Raw genomic sequence first — 8,939 nt, forward strand, 5'->3', positions numbered from 1 at the left:
GAGGATAAAATGATATTTGATAAAGGGCATAAATGGAATTTTGGGAAAAATAAGACTATAGGGTACACTAACATAGCTTTGGATGACAGAATTAGTCAGAGGGAGTACCCCGGACCCTAGATAGCTAAGAAAAATGGTGTAGTATCGACGAGTGATTTAAATTATAATTTTTAGTGATAAAAGAAATGAGATTGGGAACAGTTTTCGGTACAGCAAAAATACAGCTGCCAGTTAGGTCGTATTACCGAATTGTTATAGACGATGTCCGAAAAATCAACGGAGTGTATCTAGGACTAATATTTGATGTATAGAACAACCTTTAAGTGGTTTCGGGTTGAATCAAGTGGATTTGAGGTCAAAACGATCAATCGGGCCTAAGTGCCATTTTCTAAAAATGCCCGGGGAGGTCAAAACGATAAATTTTCGGAAATTTCAAGGGGGAAACGAGAAGTACTAATCTTGAGGGTCTTAGTGATGGTGCTAGAAAGATAAGGGGCTTGAGCATAAGGACCAAAATGCAAAAGAAAATTTTATGGGGGCCAAATTGTAATTTTCAAAAAATCAGCACATGCATGGCCGATTTGGCCGTGGATTTGGCCTGAAAATTCGGTGATTTGGCAGCGTAGGATCGTCAGGGCATGGCCTAGGGTAGTCTAGGAGGCGTGTAGGAGAAGAAATGGCTGGAAATCGGCCACGTGGGGGGTCGTTTTTGCCTATAAATACCTAGGGTTCTTGGCCGAAAATCAAGCAACAAATATCTCGATTTTGAGGGCAAGTCGAGGGAAGCCAATAAGGGGCTTTTGATCCTTGAGGCGAGAGGAGCGTTTCTGGAAAGTTTGGTGAGTTTTCGAGGTGTTTTGAGGGTATTTCGAGGGTGGCTGGAAAAGCTAGGCAGTCCGCCTACCGTCACCTGCAACCGGCCGTTTGGAGGGCTTTTTGGTGGCCTTTCGGCCTGAAACTGGTGGGGTTGGGATTAATTCCTTGTGGGCTTTTGGGGGGGTACCAGTTTCGAGGTGATCGGAGCAACCGCCGGCGGCCGGCTCGAGGTTGAAGATGGTGGCGCGTGAGCTGCACGCACCAGCCTTTACTTGCACCCATTCACCCTCGCGTGAAGGCGCGTGAGAGATCAGGTAATTTTGGAATTTTTTTTATTATTTTAAGAAAAATAAATTAGGAATTATGGTGGAAGAAAATTTTGAAAAATGTTGGAGAAAATGGTCATTTTGTAATTTTCAAGGTAAATAAGGCTTATGAAAAATATGAGGAGGTATTGGAAAATTTTCAAAAAATTCTAGAACTTAGGAAATATTTATTTATAAATTGTTGTGAAGAAAAATCGAGGAAAAACCTTGAGTAGGCATTTATTGGAATTTTTGAGGAGAAATATAGAGGAAATAGGAAGAAAATTACAAAAAAAAATTGGAAAATAGATATTGATATGATTTTGAACAAACATGATGTCTAGGGTATCGTTGAAGCTCGAGGTTGAACTAGAGAGCATCGGGCACAAGAATCGAGGTCAGGCACGCAAATCAAGGCGTCTCGCGCTCTTCGAGAAAAGTTGAGTTGCAAGGTGAGTGGTTCTACCCAAAAAGACTTATAGTAACATGTGAATGGTTTACTGTGAGTATTCATCCCTATGGCTTGGTTTATTGTGATTGTCTGTCCAAACGATTATTTGCACATGCATTGAATTTCGTACGATTGCATACATCGAACTGTTGATTTTAAGTTATGCATATTATGATTTTTCGGCATTGGCATGTTGTGTTGTCCATGTGGGACTTGGGTTGTTAACATGTGACGTAGTTCTCGAGTGTCAGCACTCGGAATGCGTGCCAAGGGTTAATGCTATGTGACTCACTTGGGACGGGGCTGAGACGGACTTCACCCTACGGTACTCAAGTGGCAGGGCTGCGAGTGGACACCACCCCGGTTGTTGGCTCAAGTGGCGGGGCTGAGAGTGGACACCACCCCAAGTTCCTTTGAGCAATAGCATTAAGGTCGAGGTGTCGTTGATTTTGGGGATAGTGCTGATGTGACACTCTTGGGGCTAGGGTTGTGTTGGGTTTTGGAATGCTTTTGAGTAGGAGCGTAAATCCTAACAATGACAATGGGGTGATTCCCGGGTTCATATGTCGAGGTTGTCCCTCTTAAGCAGGACTGGTTTGCCAATGGGTCGGTGTGGTCGTGTCGCCTTTAGAGAGATTGCATTTTCCCCGGTTAGGGCTAAATGCTGTGTGGGATTCTCTTAGGCTGGGGCATGTTAGGATTTATTGGTTTTATGCATATGATTTTGCATATCTGCATGAAAATGTTTTTGAACTCTCACTTAGATGATTCAACATCTAATTTGGACTATGTCCTTGGAATATTCAAACGTTCCAGGTGAAAGTAGTGGTGCTAAGGGAAAGGATGTCGTCGAGATGTAACTGTTATGTTCAGTTTTCGTAGGTTTTGTCTATGATTACGATGTTCAGAAATGATGTAATATTTTGATATTTTCATGTGAAATATCGATTTGTTTATTGTAAAAGGAATTATCAGTTATATATATCATTGAGGTTTCAATCTTGCTTCAGCTGATGTGATTGATAAATACCTGTCTTAGTCTATTAAATTTTGATATGCTGAGAAGGTACGATCGGGATTGTCGGGAAATGACTATGATGAGGGTATGTATGTCGAGAGGCTTATGTTGTATGATATTGAAAAAAAAAAAAAAAATTCCTGAAATCTCGAGTTAATGGTCGTTTGGGAAAAGTGGGGCATTACATTTGGTATCAGAGCAAACTAGCAAAACCCCGATTGGAGATTGAGAATGATTAAGTCAGTAATGGATAGTCCAATGTGACGTAATCTAGCTATCAAGATAGGTTTGCAAATAGGTGATGTGAATCATTAAGGTTCGAGTATTAGAATGATTTTTATTTACCATGGATCCTAGGGAAATGAGAAACCTAGGATGGTTCGGTTAGTGTTATTGAGAATAGAGTCTAAGGATTCTAATGATTAAGGTTACCTCTAAGAAAGTGTCGGTGTTTTCCTTTTTCAGATGGTGAAAACTCGAAGAATCACGGATCTCAATGAACGAGACGAGGAAAGCGGTAGTAGCAGTCATCGGGGTCGCTCTGTGAGTCGTGCCACGAGCAGCTGCAGTAGTCATTCTACGAATCTCGCCGCGAGCAATAGACGACAAGAAGAGCAATTAGGTCCTAGTGAAAGTAGGCTTGATCGAATAGAGCGGATCTTAGAGGGTGTGCTAACACATGTAACAAGGAACGAGCCACTAAGGCGCACCCCCCATGTGCTGGATCAGTATCGCCAGCAAAGACCCCCGATATTTAGAGGAAAAGCGGGAGATGACCCCAGTGCAACTGAGTACTGGATAGAGCAAACTGAGAAGCTGCTCCAACATCTGTAGTGCAGTGACGAAGAGAAGGTTAATTGCGCCACCTTCATGCTAGAGGAAGAGGCTGCACGATGGTGGCAATCAGCACAGCGGGCCCTACAAAGGACACCTAGACAAGCAGTGCAGGATCCAAGGCCGAGACAAGCTCAACTGATAACCTGGGAAGCATTCAAAGAAGTATTCAATGCTAAGTACTTTCCCCAAAGCTGGAAGGAAGAGAAGACTTGGGAATTCATGAAGTTGAGGCAGACTGATGAGATGTCAGTAACTCAATATGATGTCAAGTTTACCTAACTAATCAGGTACGTGCCTATGTACAAATCTGACGAGAGGCATAAGGCACAAAAATTTGTGGGTGGATTGAAGGTGGATCTACAACAAGCTCTCAGCTTATGTACCATTAACACTTACAACGAGGCGCTAGACAGGGCTTTGACCACCGAAATGAACTTATTGCGTGTAGGACTGATAAGATCTAATGAAAAGAAAAGAGATTCGAAAGCCCCAGAGCATAAGTCAGAAGGGAAAAATTTCAAAGATAGAAAATCGTGTCCTTGATGCAATAAAGAACACCCAGGAAGAAATTGTTCGCAAGGGCATATCACGTGTTTTTCATGCGGCGAAAAATGACATAAGGAGAAGGACTGCCCTAAGAAGAAAGATGTACCTCCAACTGGGAATCGAACGGGGATCACATGCTACTCGTGCAATCAACCCGGTCATTACGCTAGTGAATGTCCGAAAAGACAAAAGATGGATCAACCTGGGAAGATAAACATGAAGCCAGGACCTCGTACCAGAAGAGTCTATTGCCTAGAAAAAGAAAACGAAGAGGTCTACCCTGGCTTGGCGAGAGATGACGAAGAGACCCATCCGATATGGACCAAAGGTATGTCAGTTTGATTCAAGTTGATTTATAATCATAGCAGCCATGTTAAGGTTCAATGTTATCAATTTCTGTGCAATCATGCCATATGTATTAGTATAGGAATGGGTTGGGAGAATTAATTGTCAAATAAAATGAGTTTTAAGGACATGATTAGGAATGATATGAATTTTGAGATTTGTGTAAGCCGTCTGTTTAGAGCTACAACGGGATATTCTGGAAAATAAAAGACGTGTCTGGTAAGCGCGGATCATATGGAGATATAAGTTATGAATAATTGCTAAGGATTATGAATGGTACTTACGACATTTCAAATGGGAGTCATTAGCAATAACAGTAATACATTTATCACGGACCAAATTTCGAGGACGAAATTTCTTTAAAGGGGGGAGAATGTAATACCCGTGGATAATTCGAGGATAAAAATGATATTTGATAAAGGGCATAAATTGAATTTTGGGAAAAATAAGACTATAGGGTACACTAACACAGTTTTGGATGACCGAATTAGTCAGAGGGAGTACCCCGGACCCTAGATAGCCAAGAAAAATGGTGCAGTATCGACGAGTGATTTAAATTATGATTTTTAGTGATAAAAGAAATGAGATCGGGAACAATTTTCGGTACAGCAAAAATACAGCTGCCAATTAGGTCGTATTACCGAATTGTTATAGACGATGTCTGAAAAATCAACGGAGTGTGTCTAGAACTAATATTTGATGTATAGAACAACCCTTAAGTGGTTTTGGGTTAAATCGAGTGGATTTGAGGTCAAAACGATCAATCGGGCCTAAGTGCTATTTTCTAAAAATGCCCGAGAAAGGTCAAAACGATAAATTTTTGGAAGTTTCAAGGGGGAAACGAGAAGTACTAATCTTGAGGGTCTTAGTGATAGTGCTAGAAAGATCAGGGGCTTGAGGATAAGGACCAAAATGCAAAAGAAAATTTAATGGGGGCCAAACTGCAATTTTCAAAAAATCAGCACATGCATGGCCGATTTGGCCGTGGATTTGGCCGAAAAATCCAGCTATTTGGAAGCCTAGGCTCGTCAGGGCATGGCCTAGGGTAGTTTAGGAGGCGTGTAGGAGAAGAAATGGCCGGAAATCGGCCACGTGGGGGGTCATTTTTGCCTATAAATACCTAGGGTTCTTGGCCAAAAATGAAGCAAAAAATTGCTCGATTTTGAGGGCAAATCGAGGGAAGCCAATAAGGGGCTTTTGATTCTTAAGGCGAGATGAGCGTTTCTGGAAAGTTTAGTGAGTTTTCGAGGTGTTTTGAGGGTGGCCGGAAAAGCTAGGCGGTCCGCCTATCGCCACCTGCAACCGGCCGTTTGGAGGGCTTTCCGGTGGCCTTTCGGCCTGAAATTGGTGGGGTTGGGATCGATTCCTTGTGGGCTTTCGGGGGTACCGGTTTCGAGGTGATCAGAGCAACCGCCGGCGACCGGCTCGAGGTTGAAGACGGTGGCGCGTGAGCTGCACGCACCAGCCTTTACTTGCACCCACTCGCTCGCGCGTGAAGGCGCGTGAGAGATCAGGTAATTTTGGAATTTTTTTTATTATTTTAAGAAAAATAAATTAGGAATTATGGTGGAAGAAAATTTTGAAAAATATTGGAGAAAATAGTCATTTTGTAATTTTCAAGGTAAATAAGGCTTATGAAAAATAGGAGGAGGTATTGGAAAATTTTCAGAAAATTCTAGAAGTTAGAAAATATTTATTTATGAATTGTTGCGAAGAAAAATCGAGGAAAAACCTTGAGTAGGCATTTATTGGAATTTTTGAGGAGAAATATAGAGGAAATATGAAGAAAATTATAAAAAAAAATTGGAAAATAGATATTGATATGATTTTGAACAAACATGATGTCTAGGGTATTGTTGAAGCTCGAGGTTGAACTAGAGAGCATCGGGCACAAGAATCAAGGTCAGGCACCCAAATCAAGGCGTCTCGCGCTCTTCGAGAAAAGTTGAGTTGCAAGGTGAGTGGTTCTACCCGAAAAGACTTATAGTAACATGTGAATGGTTTACTGTGAGTGTTCATCCCTATGGCTTGGTTTATTGTGATGGTCTGTCCAAACGATTGTTTGCACATGCATTGAATTTCGTACGATTGCATACATCGAACTGTTGATTTTAAGTTATGCATGTTATGATTTTTCGGCATTGGCATGTTGTGTTGTCCATGTGGGATGTGGTTTGTTAACCTGTGACGTAGCTCTCGAGTGTCAACACTCAGAATGCGTGCCAAGGGTTAATGCTATGTGACCCACTTGGGACGGGGCTGAGACGGACTTCACCCTACGGTACTCAAGTGGTGGGGCTACGAGTGGACACCACCCCAGTTGTTGGCTCAAGTGGCGGGGCTGAAAGTGGACACCACCTCAGGTTTCTTTGAGCAATAGCATTAAGGCCGAGGTGTCGTTGATTCTGGGGATAGTGCTGATGTGACACTATTGGGGCTAGGGTTGTGTTGGGTTTTGGAATGCTTTTTAGTAGGAGCGTAAATCCTAACAATGACAATGGGGTGATTCCCGGGTTCATATGTCGAGGTTGTCCCTCTTAAGCAGGACTGGTTTGCCAATGGGTCGGTGTGGTCATATCGCCTTTAGAGAGATTGCATTTTCTCCGGTTAGGGCTAAATGCTGTGTGAGATTCTCTTAGACTGGGGCATGTCAGGATTTATTGGTTTTATGCATATGATTTTGCATATCTGTATGAAAATGTTTTTGAACTCTCACTTAGATGATTCAGCATCTAATTTGGACTATGTCCATGGAATATTCAAACGTTCTAGGTGAAAGCAATGGCGCCAAGGGAAAGGATGTCGTCGAGATGTAACTGTTATGTTCAGTTTTCGTAGGTTTTGTCTATGATTATGATATTCAAAGATGATGTAATATTTTGATATTTTCATGTGAAACATCGATTTGGTTATTGTAAAAGGAATTGTCAGTTATATATATCATTGAGGTTTCGATATTGCTTCCGCTGATGTGATTGATAAATACTTGTCTTAGTCTATTAAATTTTGATATGCTGAGAAGGTACGATCGGGATTGTCGGAAAATGACTATGATGAGGGTATGTATGTCGAGAGGTTTATGTTGTATGATATTGAAAAGAAAAAAAAAATTTCCCGAAATCTCGAGTTAATGATCGCTTGGGAAAAGTGGGGCGTTACATTTTTTCTTTATAAATAATTTTAAATTATATATATATATATTTAGTTATATATAGAGATGGAAAATGAACGGGTTGGGCTGGCCTATTTGGTAGGTCGAGCTGAATTTGACTCGTGAAGGAGGCGGGCCAGGTTGGGCAATGGAAATTGGGGCCCGGTACGGCCCTGTGGCCCTTAATAAATGGGCCAAGCCGGGTCCGGCTCGTGGGACATTTATTTTTAATTTTTTAAACATAATTTTTTAAATATTTTTTTCTCAAATACAACAAATATTTTTTAAAATATATTTATAAGTAATTAGTTTAAAATATGTTTATGTTTGTAATTACTAATTACAAACATAATTTTTTAAATATTGTTTTTATTTTTTAGTGGGTCGGGGCGAGCCATTTGGTGAGCCAGGCACACGGGCCATTTTGGTGGGCCAGGGTCCACATATCACTGGTTCAGCACTGCTCGCATTCTTCTAGCCGGCCCGTCTGCTACAGTACGGGCTAGGCCGGTTGTGAGACGGGTCAACTGGGGCGACCCATTTGCCATCTCTAGTAACATATATATCCAAAACAATTTTTTTTATTAATTTTAGCCACCAAACGAAAGTAGGGAGGCGTCACCCCATAGAGATGGCAAATGAGCACGTGATTAAAAGTTCTTAGGATATAAATTAAGTGGTTAAATTATGATAAGTTAAAATTCATATCAGTAGATTATGAGTTTGACTTCTTACATTATACAGTAAGACAAATTCTTCACTTACGATTTATATTCTTTACCAAAATCGAAGACACAAACAACAAAAGACCGCGCAAGAACAATAATTCCTAATTAGAATATTTGGATATCAATTATGTTTTAATCAATTTGGATAGTGTCGTATAAATATTTATACATATATATTTCTTTATAAGTAATTTAGAATTTGCAATTGATTTTTAACTTGGGAATAATTGAAAGTTTTAATTATATTTTTATTAATTATAATCTTTTTTAAGATTAATTTTTGTTATACTTTTATTACTTTTTTGCGTCAAAAGTTTTAAACGTAAAATTTTATAAGAAAGTTTTTGTTGAAGCAAGATATATTATCATTATTTGAACGAGATTAATTACTTAAGCAATCTAATTAAGTGGCCGTGATGATTATCAATATCATAATTATTAATTCATAAATTAATTGTGATTTTCTCCTCTCTTTCTTATTTCTTACTCATTAAAGTTGCACACATTTAAGGTGTGGTTGATTGCATTACTTAGAATTTAATTTTAAGTAATATTATCTAGAAAATAAAAATCATCTCATCCCTTTAGAAAATGAATTCTATGAAAATAAGTTTTAAATAGTTGTACCATACATATTTTTTTATGAAAAAATTAAGAGTGTTTGATTGTTTTTCATAAAAAAAAAATATATAATAATTATATATTTTTTTTAAAAAATACGTTCAATCAAACAGATATCAAT

Source organism: Diospyros lotus, chromosome 12 (genome assembly GCF_014633365.1).
Source record: "Diospyros lotus cultivar Yz01 chromosome 12, ASM1463336v1, whole genome shotgun sequence".
NCBI classification, from domain to species: Eukaryota; Viridiplantae; Streptophyta; class Magnoliopsida; order Ericales; family Ebenaceae; genus Diospyros; species Diospyros lotus.